This window comes from Heterocephalus glaber, unplaced genomic scaffold (assembly GCF_053883595.1).
Source record: "Heterocephalus glaber isolate CG9 unplaced genomic scaffold, H.glaber_assembly_v1.0 deba00000470, whole genome shotgun sequence".
Classification (NCBI taxonomy): Eukaryota; Metazoa; Chordata; class Mammalia; order Rodentia; family Bathyergidae; genus Heterocephalus; species Heterocephalus glaber.
In genome coordinates this window covers 21,478,799-21,499,265 of record NW_028258145.1, presented here as the reverse complement: position 1 = coordinate 21,499,265, position 20,467 = coordinate 21,478,799, and positions in this window count along the sequence as shown.

Below are 20,467 nucleotides of genomic sequence, written 5' to 3'. Positions count from 1 at the left end.
AACATGATAGCTATAATACACGCTGGTACACAGCTAAAGGAGTACTGTGAAAAAAATCCATAGTATTAAATATATATTTGAAGAGAGGAAAAATTCATATTGATAATCTAGGCTATCACCTCTAAAATTTGGACTAAAGGGATAAAAGTTGTAAACCAAGCAGAAGAAAGAAAATTATAAAATCAGAATAAAACTAAATGAAATTAAAAATAGAGAAAACAGGTGAAACAGATTTGTTTCTCTTAAACAATGGTTATATTGACAAGCGTTTGCCATAATTGACAAATAATAATAAGGAACACAGAAAAATAAAAAATTTGATAAAGGAGAAATCACCATAGATACTGTAAACATCAAAAGACTTATAAAGAAATTCTATGACTAATTCTACAAATATAAACCTAATAGTATAGGTGACTTAGAGCAACTCCTTAAAGGTAGAAAAAAACACAACTAAGTCAAAATGAAATGAATCTCTTAAATGTCTCTGTGGTATAAAACATAGAAAATAAGTAAGGACATAAAAGACCTGAAAATGTTGTCAAACAACTTTATCTAATTGACACTTTATAAAACATTCTATCCAACAATAGCAAAATACGTATTTTTTCCTCAGGTGCATATGGAATATTCTATACAGACAGTATTATGGGTCTAAAGTATTCATGTATTATTTTGAAAGTGAAATCACTTCAAAACATCAAAATAACATATGAGAACATTGAGTTCACATTACTAAAAATAGTTCAAATTCCAGGAAAACATATGCATTGAAAAAGCATATAAATTCAGAATCTTATTTTTTTCTTTTGAAGGCTCTATTGACTTTGATTTGACTGTGTAGATTTTAATACAGTTTCAAATATCCCATAAAGAATAAAGCATATTGCAAGTAACTAAATGTTAAATTTTACAGAATCAATCAGACTGTAGATATGAAATTAAATATCACAAAAATGAATTTGATAGAATGGAAATATTCCTGACAAATTCTAGCTTAAATTTAACAAAAGTAAAACTAAAACCAACAAACAACACAAGCCACCACTGAGATCTTCCTATTTTGTGGAAAACATTTGGACAGTAATGACTTTAAACTAAGTGCATTGTGAGATGCTGTTAGGTTAGGGCTGTGCAATTTGGAGTTGGTAATATTCCATCAGAGTGACCAGAGCACTTAAACTGTCATGAACTCTAGTCACTTAGCAGGAGACTAAGAAAAGTTAATCGTAAGTGATGGACGCAGGAGGTTAAAATGATACATTCAGTGGATAAACTGGCATTTAAAGGAACATACTCAGAAAGATTACTAAACTGTGAGATCCAATCAAAGAATTTACACAACAGTTACCTGAAAGGAATAAAGAGATATAATGAGGGAGATTTAAGTTGTCAACATTTGTATGTGTGTCGAGAACACAGCAACTAAACAATAAAGAGAATATATCTGAATAAATAGTGCCTGAGAATGTGTACAATAGAAGAAAATAATTAATATTTTGATATTTTAAGTATTTAATGCCAAAGAGGACAATTGTGTGGTATCACAAGCTGTATTTTGAGACTATATATAAAAAAGTATAGAAAAATTTCAATCACCAAAAATGGAAAAGCAGATTTTTTTACTGAGGACACAATTCAGCAACACTGGGTTGCTACAGTAGCTTAAAGATGAAGTCAGAATGTAACATTTTTCAATAGCTTTGGTTTATATTCCTCTTTTGTTTACCTGAATTTTGCTGTTATTTATAGGCCAAAAAATTATATTTCAGGAAAACAGTAGCACTGTATTCCGTTAATACATTTTTAAATACATTAAGTTTATTGGTACATTTTAGGTATACAATATGATGACAGCATCATTGAGAATTTGTACCTTTACATAATATACCCTGGTTCTTATTTTTCCATATTACTCTGCCCTCCTTTCAATCCCTCCACCCCTCCCTATTTACAAAGACCTTGTTTCCATTTTATCCTTTGCTCATATTTTTCCATTCCCTTCTTTCCTTTCTCCTCCCCCTCCCACTTTCCACTCCCATTTAGACCTTGAGAATCAAAATGTATAATAGATAAGGTGAAACAGAAAGAAAAGGTCAGTTAATACATTTTATTTGATATTAATTCTAATCTCAGCTGTGTTTAAAGTTTCATGGCAAAGGGAAATCTCTGAATTTATGAATGCAGAGGTACTTAATCTGGGGACAGTGATGAACAAATTACCTTTGTGTTAGAGTACAGTAAAGGAATGGAGAAGTTTTGGGTTTCATATAAATGTATACCATATATACTATAAGCACATGTGTATCATTTTATAACAGTGCATATTAGTTTTGAATAAGAGGTTTAAAACAGAAGAAATTTAATTGGTTCCACTTCTATTTCAGACAGGATAAATAACAGCAAACTGTCTGAAACTCATGTTGTGAACATAAAAACAATCTGGCTAAGAACAATTTCTTAACATGCATTAGTGAGCTGAACAATTAGTAATGAATCCTGAAGGCCAAAGGTGCCTAACAGAAGAAAACTCAGGCAAGTAAGGAGGGTTGAATTTTTCCCCTTCAGATCATGGGCTAACCTGTAAGAGCACAGAGCTTTAATTTTTAGTGGCCTCAGAGTTGGCAGGGGAAAGAAGGAAAGATGATGACTTCTATAAGGAAAAGTTCAGTAAAAGTAAACTGCTCTTGACACATGTTTTACCCTGAAAAACAGAACCCTCCATGTAATTGTAGATCAGAAATAAATGTGGCATGTCAGGTTAGTGCAAGATTATTTAAATCAAAACAGGACCCCAAGAGAAAGTAAAACACTTTTTTTGGAAATAATTCATGATCACAAGATAAATTTCATGTATACAAAATCTCAGTTTTCAGAGCCCTATTATTCTAAAGATCCTTTGAAAAAAGTCAAGTGGTTTGTTAATGTTCTCATGTTCCAATAAGAAGCAAACAAACCCCTGATGACCCATCTTCCAGTGGGCCATAAAGGTTTCTCACAGAGAGTTTCTAAGAGCTAGGATGTTTTCAGTAAAAAACAAACAAACAAACTCACAGTAAAAGTGAAAATGTACCATTAATAAGAACCAGTAGAGAAAACTAAAAAGTCAGATGCTGACATATGCAGATATCGTTAATTATTGAGTGAAAAAAATAACATATTTCTGAAATATACTTAAATTTTTAAAAAGACTGCAAACATAGTTGGTCCACCATATCCATTAATTCAATACCTGTAGATTAACCAAAAAGAGATAAAAATATTATTAAAAATATATCTATATTGAACAATGTATAGACTTTTTCTTGTCCTTATTACTAAATATTTAGTATTAAATCTATTTACATAACATTTACATTTTATTAGGTATTATAAATAATATAGATGTGATTTGGTGTATACGGGTACATTACAATTTCTATTCAAATTGACCCCAAGTCTTGTGTTCCGAGATGGGGGAGATGAGGCCTGCTCAAAGGGGATGGTCACTGGGATCATGACCTAGAATAGTGTATTCTTGTCATTGGCACCTCCTCTGCTTCTGTCTGTTTCCTGGCTACCTTGGGTTGAGCAGGTTTCTTCCACATGCTCCTCCACTATGGAGTTTTTATGTTGTTGACAGCTGACCATGGACTGAATCCCCAGAAACTTCTTCACTTTATTTTCTGGCTGCCATGAGTTGAGCACCATTCCTCAGCCATACTTTTCCATCATACTGTTCCACCATAGAGCCAACCAACCATAGACTGAATCCAATGCAAAACATAAGCAAAAATAAACCTCCCTTGTTTTAAATTGTATTGGGTATTTTGTTCCATTGATGAGAAAGTGACTATTATAAAGATGTATATTAGTCACCACTTTATATATAAGGGACTTAAACGTCTTTAGATTTTGGTAGCCACAGGAATCCTGGAACCAAATCCCTGAAGATATTGAGAGAAAAATGTAAAAAAGTACTGAGATGTAGCTTAGTGTAATGACCCAGGATTCAACTCTCAGTACAACAAAAAAGTCTACTGTCTAGAATCTATAAAGAACTTAAAAAAATCAGACCTCCCAAATTTAAAAACCCAAATAAAAAATGGGCACCTAAAAAAAAAAATGGGCATCTGAAATGAACAGACATTTCCCAGACAAAGAAGTAGAAATAGCAAATAAACATATGAAAAAATGTTCAACATCACTGGTCATTGGAGAGATGCAAATGAAACAACACTGAGATTCCACCTCACTCCAGAAAGAATGGCTGCTGTCATGAAATCAACCAATAACAAATGCTGGCAGGGCTATGGGGAAAGAGGATCACTGCTCCATTGCTGGTGGGAGTATAGACTGGTGCAACCACTGTGGAAATCAGAATGGAGATACCTCAAAAACTAAGATTAGAAGTCCTAGCTATTCTCCTGCTGGGCATCTTCCCCAAAGAAATAAAAGAATCATACCACAGTGATATATGTGCACCCATGTTCATAGCAGCACAGTTTGCAATAGCTAAAACTTGGAAGCAGCCCAATTGCCCATCAACTGGAGACTGGATAAAGAAAATATTTTTTTTAATAAATTGGAGTACTAATCAGCCATAAAAAATGAGAAATTAGAGTCATTTATAGCTAATAGATACTCAGTGAGGTGATACTCCTAAGTGAAATAAATAGGACACACGTGTAAATACCAAAAAGTGTCTCTAGTGTGAGAAACTGAAAGTGTAAATAAGGAGTAAAAGGTATAATAGGTAATGTGAAATAGGAAGAAAAGGTGCAAAGGGTGAGGAAAAGGGGAAGTGAGAGGAGTAGGGGAAAGGAAGGAAGGGAATGGAATTAATATGAGAAAATTAAAAAAGTGGAAACAACATCTTTGTAAATAGGGAGGGATGGAAGAGTTGAAGGGAGGGAAGGGGAATGGGGAAAAAAATAAGAACCAAGAAAGATTATGTAAAGGCACAAATTTTCAATGATGAATGTCATTATATAGTATATCTAAAAGGTACCAATAAAATTAATTTAAAATTTTTTAAAGATTAAAAAAACCAAGAAAGTGTAAAATAAAATAACAACCTAAGATTAAAATTAGAATGAACTATATCAGTACAAAATATTAATTATTTGGAAAAATATTTAGAGAATGGAGCACAATGAAGAAGAGATACGTAAGAGAGAAAAAAGTGAAAAAAGGATGTATTATAAGAAACAATACTTCAGAATTGTTTTAATGTGCTTATGCCACCATGACAAAATGCTATATAGATAGAATGGCTTAAAAAACAAATTTATTTCTTATAGTTCTAGTTCTAGGGAAGGTGGCATCAAATTTTATGTTTGATAAGTGTTCTCTCCCTGGCTTTCACATCGTTACTGCCTTTTTGTTGTGTGTTCATGTGGCAATGAGAGACAGAAGCAGAGGGGGGTGGCGCTTAGAGAGCACTCTAGTATCTTTTCTCACAAGCGCACTATCCTGTCATGCTAACCTTATGTCATGACCTCATATAAACGTAATTACCTCCTGAAATATCCATCTTCATACACCATCACACTGGGAGTTAAAACTTTAAAGTGTGAATTTTGAGGGATAGGAAACCGGAGTACAATTCAGCTTAGAGTAAGATTTTTTAAAGAACTTATTAAAAAATCAATCTCAATCAGTTAGGAACACAGAGGGTCCAATCAGGAAGTAAAATGCCCATCATGGCACATCACAGTTAATTAGTCCAACAAAGAAAGATATCTTTAAAACAGCCAGAGAGAAAATACAGGAAATCTAAATGGCGTAAAAATCAGATTGAGAATTTTTTAACCAAAATTATAGAAGTTAGATAACAACACATGAAATTGTCAGTATACCAAGCAAATATTCTTCTCAATCTTGAATTTTATATCTAAGTGCCTTTTGAAAACAAAGGAAAAATAGAGCCCCTTCCAAGCCAAAGAGAATTTTTTCACTAACATTTACCAGTGGAACTACTAAGAATGTAGTTCAGATAGTAGGAAAGTCATTCCGTTGCCGAAGTAGAAATTAATGATGAAAAAAGTAGTGAACACGTGCTTAAACCTGAAGATAATGTCTGATTAAAAAGTCAATGTAGGGCCAGGGATTTAGCTCAGTGGCTTCGCCGCCTGCTGTGCAAGCTCAAGGACCGCAGTTTGATCCCAGGTACCAAAAAAAAAAGTCAATGTAGATTTAAGATGACAAAGTATAAAATAGCATGTAATTAGAGATGAAGAGCTCTACACCCTTGAAAACAAAACAAAGCCAAAAGACTAACTTGAAGTTATAAGTTAAATGCACATGACAAAAATCTAAAATAGTTAATAGTAGAAGTAAATTATATAAACTTCAAACTGGAGTGAAAAATAAGAAAAAAATCAAACTGAGGTAATAAAACATAGAGATAAAAAATCAGGGCCACTAACTTAAAATTAGAGAGTAGAGATAAATCTGACTGTAGTAGTAGAATATATATAAGTATAAATGAATAATATGGTCCACCTAAAAGGTATTTCCAGGATAATTTTTTAAATCAAATACATGTTATTAAAAGATATAAAAACTAAGAATGCAGAAAGTTGAAAGAAGAGGAAAATATATGTTATAGAAATTATAATCATATTGAAGGTAACATCACTATATTAACAATAGATGAAGATTTTGAGGCCCCCCCCAAAAAAAATCACTAGAGAAAAAAGACTCTCAATATACTGTACTCAGACAGATTTACCAGGAAGGGCAAATCAACAGGAAACTCATCTATTCTATACCTGTGTAACAATCACAAAATATTGTTCGTGTGGAAAAATGGCAATTTGGCCTTCCATATTCATACTCCCAAACAACCAAAGTAGGACATGCTGAATATATGTGAATAACCACTTTCTTGATTGGCATTGCTTGTAGTGCTTGAAAGTTATTGACAATATTGCTAAGAGCTTTGGAATTTTTATTGGGAATTCTAGAAAAGCAGAAGTTTTTGGGTAATATGCAAATCTAATCACCAAAAACAAAACAAAAAAACTTTCCCTTTAGGGACCCATACTGACTTTTAATTCCAAAACAATATCAATAAGCCATGAGAGTTCTGCTTTTCTTACTCGATATATGATTTCTGTGAAAGGAATTCTAGTATTCTTAATAGATGTCTTAGTTACTTTTCACATTGACAAGACAAAATATCAGACATCCAAAGTTAAAGTAGGAAAGGTTTATGTAGCTCACAGTTTGTAGAGGTTTCAGTCTATAAATGGCTGGCTCTAAGGCAGGGTGGTACATGTCAGAGAGGCAACAACAGTTCATGGCAGACCAAAGGTAGCAAAGCAACAAGAGAGCAAGGCAGAGCCCCTTAACAGCTTGTTTCTGCCCCTTTTATCTTATGGGGCAGGTAGCACTCACATTCTCAATCCTAGTGCCCCTGAGCCTAGAATTCCACCATGAATCAATTCCAGAAAAAAGCTCCACTTATGGCTGCATGAGGCTTTGGGGGAATGTCTAAACACAAACCATAACAATAAGTAAATATCTTTCATTCCTCTTCTTTTTGCATTGTTAAGCAAATCTCACAATATTCTTTTTTTTTCTGGGGAGAAACTCAGTTTCCTTGGAAGGTTACTGTCTTTTCTTTTCCTGTGGAGGTTATCTGAGGCCCTAGAAAATATGTAGACTTATTGTACATTAAAATCAATAAGCCCACAACATATATAACAAAATGTACTGGTATACTCACTGATGTTTGCACCACATTGCCTAAGAACACATTTCTCAGAACATATCCCCTTTGTAAAGCAGTACATGACTGTGTTTTATTTTAAATAACAATGAGAAATATACCCTTATGTATGGTATATCCATCCCCTTTTGTCCTATGACCACACCCATTAATCTATTCCTTTACAGAGATTGAAACACTCTAGCTGGAATTTAGCTTTAGTATTATTAAGTATATGTCTATATCTTTAATTCTCCAATTTTTGTGTCATCACACATCTGAAGGAAATTACCATCCTTTCCTATGCAGAATATCTCCCTGTGGCAGTAAATCCTGACTTTGCCCTCCATGAATCTGACCTAGTAGGGAAGGCTTATGAGTAGCAGTGGTGGAGTGCAGCATGAATGATTTGAAAGAGTACAAGGTCCCTGTGGATTTCTGGTAATTTCCCACTTTCATTCCAAATCCTTTGAAAAACAGCACTGTTATTTATCATACATGAATTCATCAAATTTTGCAATGCTATCAACAACTGGATGCTAACAAAATGATGTCTTTTTTTGGGCTAGAATATTTTTCTTGACATGAATATTTGTGACTTCCAGACTAGTGAATGTATCTTCTTTTCAACTGTTTTAAATGGAAAATCTCTCTTTCCAACCTTTGAACCTCTGTTTTCCAATAGTACTATGAAACAGATAGTAAATATAACTTACTGGTTTTCCTCACTTTGGCTCATGTTTACCTTCAATGGAGAGGTCATGCCACATCTGTCTGTCTCTGGAATGTACTGACAATGAATTGCATAGTATGTGATGGATAAATGTTGAGAGAATGCAAAGGCAGGGGACTTTGATGATGAAGACTGGAAAGGTAAAAGTTCAGAAAGAGCTATTTCTTGCTAAGGTCATTCTATAGAGAAAAGACCGAAAGCACTGTGGGCAAGATGGACACTAGAAGCTTGAAGGAGACATGGTTCATGTAGGAAAGGAAAAAGTTTTACCACCTTGACAATTTTTTCTCTGATTTATCTACAAGTAAGACCAATTTTATTATTATACAAGCCCACATGCTTAAGAAAGGCTTTGCATATGTTTGATATTTTGCTCCTTGTTTGATAAAATTCTTATTGCTTTTTAAGAAGGTGTCCCTTGTTTTCAACCAGACTCTATAGTTTTCAGCGCCACAGAACCCTTCAGAGTCTTACATAGTCCTAGCGCCTTGAGGACTGCAATCCCAAGCAAGGCCTTCTTTAAAGTGCTGTGGTAAAGTATATGGTTTTAAACTCAAAGCAACACCACTGATGCCACCTTACCAGCTTTTTCCAAAAGCTTAGCAACATTTGAAGTTGATATACGCACAGGAATTGTTTTCAATTTTTACCACCTATGAGAAGAGTCTAAGAAAGAAAATTGGTTTCTTTTACCCTTAAATGAAACCTGTCCTAGAAGGTATTTAATAAGGAATAAGAGGAGGTCAAATTGGTTAAGGAAAAATTGCATAGAAATTCTAGATGGCTTTTCAGATATCCTGAATGCTGGTGACTGAACTGGTGCTTCTTACCCATGCTACAGTGAGAAAAAATTGATTAAGCAGTTCAGAACCACCAGTGCTCAAATTCCAGTTCTATAACTTACCAGGAATCTGACCCTATGGAAGTTCTGAAATCTCCAGTTTTGGTATGTGAAAGATGAGGATTTGTGCAGGGCTCAGGACATTCATGCAGATTGGGTGATTTAGAACATAGAAGAAGCTTAAATTGTTAAGAGCTATAATAGAAAAATGTAGTGAATGCATAGACTTTAAAAATACTCTCCCTTACTTCAGACAGATATAGCCCATCATTGTTGCCACTTTCTGAAACAGTTCTGGAAGTCCTCTTTTGTGATTGTCTTTAATTGTGCTGTTGTGTCTGCCTTGATGTCCTGAATGACTCAAATCATTTGCCTTTCATGGTTGTTTTGACTTTGAGAAAGAACCAGAAGTTGCAGTGTCCAATCCAATGAATCAAGCAGATGAAGACATACCATAACGTTTTTAGGAACTGAACTGCTTTTAAGTTACATGGTATTTGGTAGCAACATTCACTGTATTTTTTATCACACCTTCTAAAGACACAAAAGAGGACTTCTGGAACTGCTTCACAAAATAGCAAAAGCATAGGATAAGTGTGTTCAATGTGAGGTGGAATGTTTTGAGGGAGGATTTGTTAAAAAATTTACTGAATTTTTTTAGAATTTAAACATTTACCATGTTTTTATTATTGCTATTACATAGTCAACATTCAGGATGAGATAATTAATTGTTATTAATATGGAATAAGAGGTGGTTAAGATTCTCAAAGTGTGAGGAGAAGGATCTGATTGAATCTGTAACAGATAAGGAGTGGGAAGGGTAACCATAAGATAAATGTCTTGGAGCATAGTTGTGTAGTTCTAATTCTTTGTATATTCCTAAACAGTTAGTTCTCTGAAAAACGTCAAGGATTTTTGTTTTATGTAAAAAAGTCCTGGGGGTCAGACCATTACAGTGATGTTATGCCAAAACATTTTCTTAAAATTTCTATTCCTTCTGATGTTTTTCCTTGATTCAGTGCTACAAATGGGGTGAAAGCTTAAGAGTTAATCAGGAACAAATAAAAGCTTAACAGCCATCTGGTATTTTCAGGGGCATCTGGATGCTTTACTCTGAAGGATGTATCTTATGAGCTCTCTCTGTTACTCTTACTTCCTCACACGTTGAACACACACAGGCAATGTACATTCATGTCAAACTTCATCACAACTGTGCATTTGGTAGGATTTGTCTTTTTAGTTCTCTGCACCTCCAGATGTATTCCCCATGTCCTTCTCAGAAAATCAGTGATTCCCCATACCCTTTACTTATTCAGCCATCAGTTAACTTATTCTACAAACATGAAATAGCAACCTGAAACAAGAAACATGCTGGGTTCTTAAAATATTGTAAGCTGGTCAGATAGAGTTTCTGCGCCATCTGGCTGGAGTAAGTATACAAATAATAAGTAATTTAGAAAATGTAATAGGTTGTTAATAATTCTGATGTTCCTATCAAGGAAACTAACAGAATGTTAGGACAACAAAAAATAACAGTAAAACATTTTAGATTGGAATATCAAAGGGTGCTTTATTGAGGAGGGGGCATTTGAACTGAGAGCTAAAGGATGAAAATGAGCTCACTGTGCAATGAAAAATAGAAAATGATAGGAAGAAGGGGCAGCAAGTTGAATTAACCTAAAGCAGGATAGGGAATTAATGCTTTGAAGAAAGAGAAAAAGAAGTAAATGATGCTAGATTCTGGAGGCACAGAGAACAAATTACAAACATTCTGCCCACAAGTGTTGTGTTTAAATCTAAACTTATGTATAAGTCACTGAGGAACTTTGATAAGAGGAATATACTGTTTTGCATTTCTTAAATCATTCATTGCTGTATGTAGAGTACAATAGAAAGTTGCAAAAATGGAGGCAAAGAGATCAACAGTCATTCATGCAATGAGGATGATAATACTCTGCAACTTTGGTAACAAGCAGAAGATAAACTGTTAGATTCAAGAAATATTGGAAAGATGGAACTCACCAAATTTGGTGATAAACTGTGTGCATGTTTAAGAGAAAAATGAGAAATCAAGAATAAAATCTGTATGTTTTGCTTCAGAAGTTAAAGGATAATGGTGTTATCAATATCCTATGAAATTTGTTCTAAGAAAAGAACTGGATGAAAACTGTCTTCAGTGAATGAAATTTTTAAGGTTCCTGACACTAAATATTACATAAGTGCTAGATTTTTTGTGTGTAAATGTGATCAATTAAGAAGAGTTCAAAAAGCTCACTTTGTTAAGGAGTCTAAGTCTTGGATTTTATCAAGTAATGGAGAGCTAAACTAAAACAATATTCTACAAGCAGAACTTTTGGTATTTGTGTAGTTTTTCTTATTTAGTTGTCAAGAATTCACATCACAAGGGTTCACACCTGTTTTGGCTCTCTATGAAGGTTCTACTCTGCACTGTCTCTTTTGGCAGTGCACACTACCAAGCCCAAACCACAGCATGTTTGAGTCAGATGTCAGGGTGTGAAAGATGAAAAACAAGTTAGGTGGTTTTGTGTATGGGGAGGTGGAAGATGGAAATTGTATTGTGGTTTGTCTTCTGCAAATAAAAATTTATGCTTGTTTTTGTAAAATGGAATTTCTTATCAGCATAGTCAGAATACATATTGAAATTATAAGATGTAAGCTATAATCAAACCTCAATTTTGACAAAATTTGGAGAATAAAGGGGATTCATTTGATTTTTGATTTCTATGTTTTTCAGTCTTTTTATACTTATTATATTCTACAAATAATATGTTCTTCTGAATTTTCTTTAAATTGTGGAATTCTTTTTCGTACCATTTATAGTCACTTCACTTTTTCTCTCACTTCGTCTCTGGATAATTTTATTCACTTGCTGAACTTCAATGATGAGCAAGCTATACACTGACTAATCAAGAGCCTCTATTTCAAGAGCAACCAAAGATCCAAAACCACTGGATAGCTTTGAATGAAATATTTTGATTGAGCTTTTAATAATTTGTTCTCCAATTTTTAAGAATTGATCAAAATTCTCTAGAAACTAATCATTAGTTCTACCTAGACCATTTTAGATAACTGTTTTTAAAAAGAAAATAACATTCCTGTAAAATCATCTGAAGTATGTTTCTATTCTTACTCCTATGCTATTAAAACAAAATTTAATTATTTAATTATATTTCAATAAATATTTTGAAATATTTACCATTTTTCTCTTCATGGTATCAGCTTACTCAAAGATTGTGTGTTTCCATTTTCTTGCTGTCAAACTTAGCTGTTCAATTGCTGAATGACATTGTTTGGATGAAGCTTTAAGAGATATTGTGTAGACTGACTTCCCCTCTTTTCATTCTGCCATGAACTAGGTGTGCTGTAACACACATGTAATGTGAGGAAGAGGTGGAATATCTGATCAACTTCAGTGGTAAAATGAATGAATAAGAATTAAAACTTTTGTCTTTGTAAGACACTGACATTTTCTTGTCATTTTTGTATATCATATTTCAGGGTAAGAATTAATTCTTAAAACTATTTATTCATTTCTTAGGAAAAACAAAAACAATCCTTTTAGCTACCAGTACCTTTTTTTTTTTCATCAGTTAACAAAAATTGCCCCAACACTACAAAGTATCTCTTGGGATATTTGAATGTGTATGATAATTTCTAGGTAATTTTGTTATTTATGAAGATTTTGGAATATTACCAAGAAGTAAGGAGATAAGAAAAATTTAGAAAGTTGTTTGAACTTATCAAATTATCTCTGTACCTTGAGTTGTATGAAATAAAAAGGGAATCATAATAATATCTACTCCAAATGTAATCTTGAGGATCAAATGAAATTAATTATTTAAAGTATTTAACAGAACTCCCAACATATAAAAAGTACTTAGTGGATTTTAGCTATTGTAAGGAGTCTTTTTCCATGGAAAACAATCAGGCTATTAACATATTTCTTATCCTCAGAATGGTCACAGCCTGAGACAAACTTAGTCTGCACACCTTTGACTTGATAGCTCTATATTCTTAAGTGTGTTAAATAGCACGTTTTACTTTTCTAAAAAAACCCCATTAAAACAGGAACCATGAACCTTGCCACTTGAATGAGTGATAATATCTTCCAATTGCCTCAGATATCAGTAGAGAGACTGAAGCCATAGGAAAGTATGTCATTCATTCTGTCTCTTTTGTAGATCTCATTCAATGATTCATACTTTTTACCAAAACTGAAATCTGTTGAACTTACATGTTTAAAACTTGTCCCAATGAATATTATTTCTAAATTTTTATAAATATTAATATTTTAAGAATATTACTGCTATTCATATTAAAACAATACTTAGGTTTAGAAACTGACTCTATTGGTTTCATGTTTTAGAGTTTAAATATTAGTATGTTAATTAGTGAACTTTCAGAAGGTGAGAAAAGTAATTCTGTCCCCTTTTTGCCACTGGTCACTCTGTTTTGACTTTTTGATCTAATGATAATTCTTTATTTGATTCATGGTGTATTCTTGAGATAATTCGAGGAAAACTTCAGGGACCATTAATATTTAGCCTTGCCACAGTGAGAATAATTCTGCAACACCACCATTCCTCATGAAGGATGGGTTTTAAATATCTATGGAGTGACCAACTGTTTGATGGATCACAGCAATGGCTCTTTCAATGAGAAAACAAGTCCATCCCAAAGCTTGACATTCCCCAACAGATGACACTCCAGAACTCTGCTGTCAATACACTTTTACTTAAAATAAAAATTGACAGAAGACCCAGACAATGTAGTGCTAAAAATGAAGTTATGCCCTTTGCTAAAATGTGGTGTTAGAGACTCAGCTTAAGAAAATTCTCTTCTTTTTGCTCGACCCTGGTTGATAGAAAAAACAAATCTGCACTAAGTTACAAATGTCTGTGGATAATAAAATGGGGCTTTCTCCACATCACAACACATACACACACACACACACACACACACACTCACTTTTATACTTGATTAAGGATAGGGATATCTTAGCAAAACTGATGCCTCAGTCTATACTGCAGAATTGTATGTAGCTGGAAGATTTTTTTTTCTCTGTTTTCTCAGTCTTGTAGCATGGTGATAGTGTTTCTTGGCTTCCTTCTGTATAGATTATGATGTTCTTACACAGGAAAGGCAAGAGAGGTTCTTTGCAATTTCTTTAGTCTCCCGGGGCTGATTTTCTATTTCCCCAGGAGTTCAGACTCCCTCTAATTACTTCTTTGAGCCCTATTATGGGTTAAATTTTGTCACTACAAAAGGTTTGCAGAAACCCTAATTCCCTCTACTTCAGAATGTGACCTCATTTAGAAATAAGGTCATTACAAATAAAGATGAGTTCATCTTGTAGTAGAATGTGTCTTCAATCCAATATGCCTGGTATCTTTAGAAGAGGAGAAATTTACATATTTTCATTCACTTCTCACTCTAAGCCCATCCTCTGTTGACCACTGTTCATTCTATTTCTAAAAATTCAACTTCTTAGATTTCACATATCCAAAGTGACTACTGTCACCATATCGTATTTGCATATTATATGTCTGTGGACATCTATTATATAGTATACTTCAAAGTAGGTAAAACAATAGACTTTACATATTCATACCACAAATAAATAAATGTTTGAAGTGATGGGTGATTTAATCATTGCATGTATGGAAACATCACAATAAACCCCATAAACATACACTGTACAATTGTACTTATCAACTAAAAATAGGATAGAGCATTAAGAAGAGGAGAGAGACACAAAGGGAAGAAGAAGACTGTGTGAAAATAGAAGCTGAGATTGGGAGTTTTGCTACCTCAAACTAAAGAATGCTCCCAGTAGCTGAGAGTCAAAGAAGGATCATTTCTAAAGGCTTCAGAGATCATGTGGTCTGATGGACACATTAACTTAGGACTTCTAAAACTGTGAAAGGATATGCATTTTTAATAATGCTATCTAGTTTGAAGCACTTTGTTACAGCAGCCCTAGAAAGCTCCTACATGTCTGAAGGGGAAGACATCAAGTTAGGAATTAGGCTTAGAGTTAGTGTTAGAGTTTTAGGGTTAGAGTTTGGGTTGTGAAAATTTTAAAAAGAATATTGTGCTAATTATTTCTCTTTATCAATGCAGAACATCAGAAATAGAATGGTACTAAAATTATTTTCTGTAGAACACTAAAACACGGAAATAACATCAAATGAGGCACAATGTTTCATGTTGTTAAGCGATCTAGTCAACTAGTATTTACTAAAAATATTGTACACATGCACATACATGCATATATACATATATACATGTATCCTATATTTGATCTATGTTTTAGGAGAAGAGCAATAAATAAACATGAAGCTTAAAGTGTTTACATCTCTTATAGATGACATTAAGGCCAACAAAATCAATGTTCACAAAATAATGGCAGTGCTGCTATAGCAAAGATGATTTTTTGATAAGAAAATAGAAAATGAGCCAGAAAAGCAATGTTTACCTTTGACTGGGTCTGTAGGTACAAATTTTTAGGACAAACAGACAGTTAAACTGAAACTTAAAATGGGCAAATATGGAGAAATTGAGAAAGGACAGTCTAGGACCATACCACCCTGAACATGTCCAATCTCGTCTGATCTCAGAAGCCAAGCAGGGTCAGGCCTGGTTAGTACTTGGATGGGAGAAAGGACAAAAGGACCAATGAGTAGATGAGTAGAGAAAATGTTTGACTGGGAAAAATATAAGACTGATAGAAATAAAAATTAAATGTATTGAGGGTGAAAATGCAATCAGGTCAGATATGTAGATTCTCCTAAGTTCTAATAAAATATTTTAAGTTTTACTGAAGGCAACTTATGACTTTTGAATACCTTAGAATAGAAAGCATGACTATACTTCAAATGAAATTTGATTAAAAAAAAGCTTTTTCAGTCTGATTGTGTAGGATAAAAAGAAGAAAATATTGTGATGTATTTATATTCTTATGGAAAAGAATTTTGTCATCTAGTTTTTTTAACCCTTATACAGCTATCATATTGGTCTTACTCATTTTGTTTTATGGGTTAAAATTACCATTTTGTTAGTCACATAATTTTGTTTTGTGCAAGAATATAACCATTTTCATCTTGTATTTAAATGTGATTAAAAAAAATCAAAAGTAGTTTGACTTTTGTTCTTATCCAAAAGGCAATCATTTTCCTTTTCATTTTGTACTTGTCAGATTTATTACAGCACAACAATTAATTTGATCAGTACCCACCCTTCTGTATATCATTTATCATTGTCTCATTACATTGTAAAATTTATTAACCAATGAATTATAATATTTCTGCATCCATTAAATTATTTTTTCTTATTTTCATTTATTTATTCAATTTATTTTATTCTCTAATTTTAAAGACCAAGTTTTCCAATGTGGACTCATTTTATTTTATTTTATTTTATTTTATTTTATTTTATTTTATTTTATTTGGTATCAGGGATCAAACTCGGGTCCTTGCACTTGCAAGGCAGGCAGCCGAACCACTGAGCTAAATCTCCGGCCCTGATCATTTTATTTTAAAAAAAATTATATTTTCTTTATTTCTTTTTGATATTTTCTCTCATTTATCTCTACCCAAATGATTACATTTGATTTATGTTTCTCTGCATTTTAATGTTTCTAAGTGTTGATTTTATTTATTTTTATTGGTACATTTTAGATAAACATATTGGTAACATTCATCATAGAAAATTTGTACCTGTACATGATATATTTAGCTTCTTCTTTTTTTCCCCATTCCCTCCCATCCTTTCAACCCTCTTACCCTCCTTATTTACAAAATCTTTCTTTCCATTTTCACTACTATTCTCTTTTTTTCTTGACCATTCTTTTTTTCCTTCCCCCTCCCTTGTTCTCCTCATTTGAACATTTTCTTCCCATTTTCAATATCTATTACACATTTTGGTCCTTATTTATACTTTCAGTTTCTCACACCAGAGAAACAATGTGATATTTAAGTATGTGTGTCGATTTATTTCACTTGAGAGTATAGTCTCGAGGTACTTCAGTTTAGCTAGAAATGTCTCAAGCTTATCCTTCTTTATGTCAGAGTAGTACTCTTTTGGAATAAAAAGCCACATCTTCTTTATCCATTCATCAGTTGATGGGCATTTTGGCTGTTTCCAAGATTTAGCTATTACAAACTGGCTGCTATAAACATGGGTGTGCATATATTACTGAGGTATGATGCTTTCAATTCTTTCAGAAAGATACCAGGAAGGGAGATAACTGGGTCAAATAGAAGCTCTAGTCCTATTTATTTGTAGAATCTCCACACTTATTTTGAAAATGGTTTCACCAGTCTACACTCCCACCCACAGTGGAGAAGTGTTCCTTTTTCACCATGGTCCTGTGAGCATTTGTTATTGCCTAATTTCCTGATAATAGATATTCTTTCTGGAGTGAGATGGAATTTCAAGGGTGTTTTAATTTGTATCTCTCAAATAACCAGTGATGTTGAAGATTTTTTCAGATATATATTTGCCATTTTTTGTTCTTCATCTGAGAAGTGTCTATTCTCAGATGCCCATTTTTGTATTGAGTCTTTAAATTGTGGGGGATAGAATTTTTTAGTTCTTTATACATTCCAGATATCAGCCATTTTTCTGAGGGACAGCTTGTTAAAATGTCTTTCCCACACTGTGAGTTGTCTCTCTGCTCTGTTTGTGATTTTTTTTGCTATGCAAAAAATTTTAGTAGATATGATGCCAGTTGTTGATTCCTTGTAATATTTCCCATGAGATCAGGGTTTTATTCATAAAGTCTTTGCCTATACCTACGTCTTCAAGAGTTCTAGCTATTCTCTCTTCCAACAGATTTAGTGTTTTTGTTTTAATATTTACATTTTTGATCCATTTTGATTTTAATTTAGTGCACAGTGAGAGGCATGGGTTTAGTTTTAATCGTCAGCATGTGGGAAGCCATTTTTTCCAGTACCATTTATTAAAAAGGCAATCTTTCTACCAATGAAGTTATTTGGCCCCTTTGTCAAAGATAAAGAGGCTGTGTTTGGAGTTGCTTCAGCATCTTCTAATCTGTTCCATTGAATTATGATTTATGATTTTTTAAAATTTTTATTTATTCATTTATTTTTTAGTACCATGCTGTTTTTATCACAGTAGCTTTGTGGTAAAGTTTTGAGTCAGGGATTGTGATGCTCTCGGCCTTACCTTTGTTGGCCAGAACTGTCTTTGCTATTCTGGGCCTCTTCTGGTTTCAAATGTATTTTAGGAATGTTTTTCTAGTTCTGTGAGGTATGCTATTGGTATTTTGATTGGAATTGCATTAATCTGTGTAACAAAATTAGGAGCATAACCAATTTTATTACGTTGGTTCTTTCTACCCAGGAGCAAGGGATGTCTTTCCATTTTCTGATATCTTCTTCAATTTCTTTTTTCAGAGTACTGTAGATTTGATGCGAAGAGCTTTTTACTTCCTTCATTGGGCTTTTTCTTAAGTATTTCATTTTTTTCTCATGCTATTGTGAAAGATGGGATTTCCCTAATTCCTCTTTCAGTGAGTTTGTTATTTGTGTACAGGAGTACCATCACTTTTTGAGTGTTCACTTTGTATCTGGCTCTGTGACTGAATTGTTTATTAAATCTTTTGGTGGAGTTTTTGAAGTCTTCTATGTAGAGATAGTTTAATTCCTTCCTCTCTTATCTTTATTCCTTTTATTTTGTTCTTTTGTCTAATTGATTTGGCTAGTGTTTCTAGAACTATATTGAATAGGAATGTGATAGTGGACATTCTTGTTTTGTTCCTGATTTTAGTGTGAAAGCTTTTGGTTTTTGACCATTTAGTATGATGTTGGCTGTTGATTTGTCATAGATGGCTTTTATCAGATTGAGATAAAGACCATCTATTCTCATTTTTGTAGGTTTTTAAAATCATGAATGGATTTCGGACTTGGTCAAATGCCAACATTTTTGTGTCTGTTTAGATGGTCACATAAAGTTTTACAATTGTCTCTGTTGATATTGTGTATTACATTTATTGGTTTGCATATGTTGAACAATCCCTGCATCCCTGGCATGAGATGAATACTACTTGGTCATGGTGTATAGTCTTTGGCCCATTCTGTTTTCTATACTATTTTAATCTCCTGGATATCTATTTGAATCTGTTTCATGGATTCCATTTCTTTCCTATCCTGGATGTCCATGATTTCCATCCTTTTCCTAAAACCCTCTATTTTTTTTACCTGTATGAGCTGGAGTCACAAACTGTCTTTCATTGTGACCACAATCTCTGTAGTTATCTGAGAAATTATTTTTAATTTGATATTTTCTAGAGCATCATTCATCTGCTTTGTTACTTCCATTGTTAGCACTTCAGAGAGTTCAGGTTGGTGGCTTTCAAGTTTTTCCTCCTCATTGCCCCCTGGATTTGCCTTTGCTGAGCTGGAAGTCTGGAGTTGCATCTTGCTTAACTGTTTTCTCATAGTCTATTGCTTTTTAGTTTAATTCCTGGGTTGATGCTTATAAATGAATATGAGAGGTAGCCTTATTGCTGCCTTAGCCATAGGAAGTGACACTTCTCAGTAAGGTCTTCCAGATAGCTGGGTTTTGGGTTTTAAATCTGTTGTAAGATCCTACCTCTTCAATTTATTTATTTATTTATTTATTCATTCATTTATTACCAGAGATTGAACTCGAGACCTTGAACTTACAAGGCAGGTGGTGGAACCACTGAGCTAAATTACTGGCCCATCTTCAATTTATTAAGGATAAGAAGTTGCTGCCTATTTGGCCTGGTTCTTTGGCACTGGCCTAAATATTGTTTATGACTAAGGCAATTTCAGTCTTGGCATACCAAGAAGAATGACTGATTGGAACAACTATGTCTCTTTGGCTAAAATAGTATAATCAGCAGTAATAATAGCATCAAACACAGCGTAGAAAATGACAAATTGTGGTAAATATTAATTTTCCACCTTTAAACATATGAACTCTATTTTTGAATATATAAAAAAATGTAAAATGAACCAGAAAACTTTATACAGTAAATTTGCCATCAATATGGTGAGTTTACCTTTAGGGGAGAAAATTTAAAAGGGGCTAGGGGAAAAATAGAGAAATAGAAGAAGAGGAAGAGATTAGAAGCAAGGCTGGAGGACAAAAGGAAGATTATTCTAGCTTTGGGAAACTAGTGAAG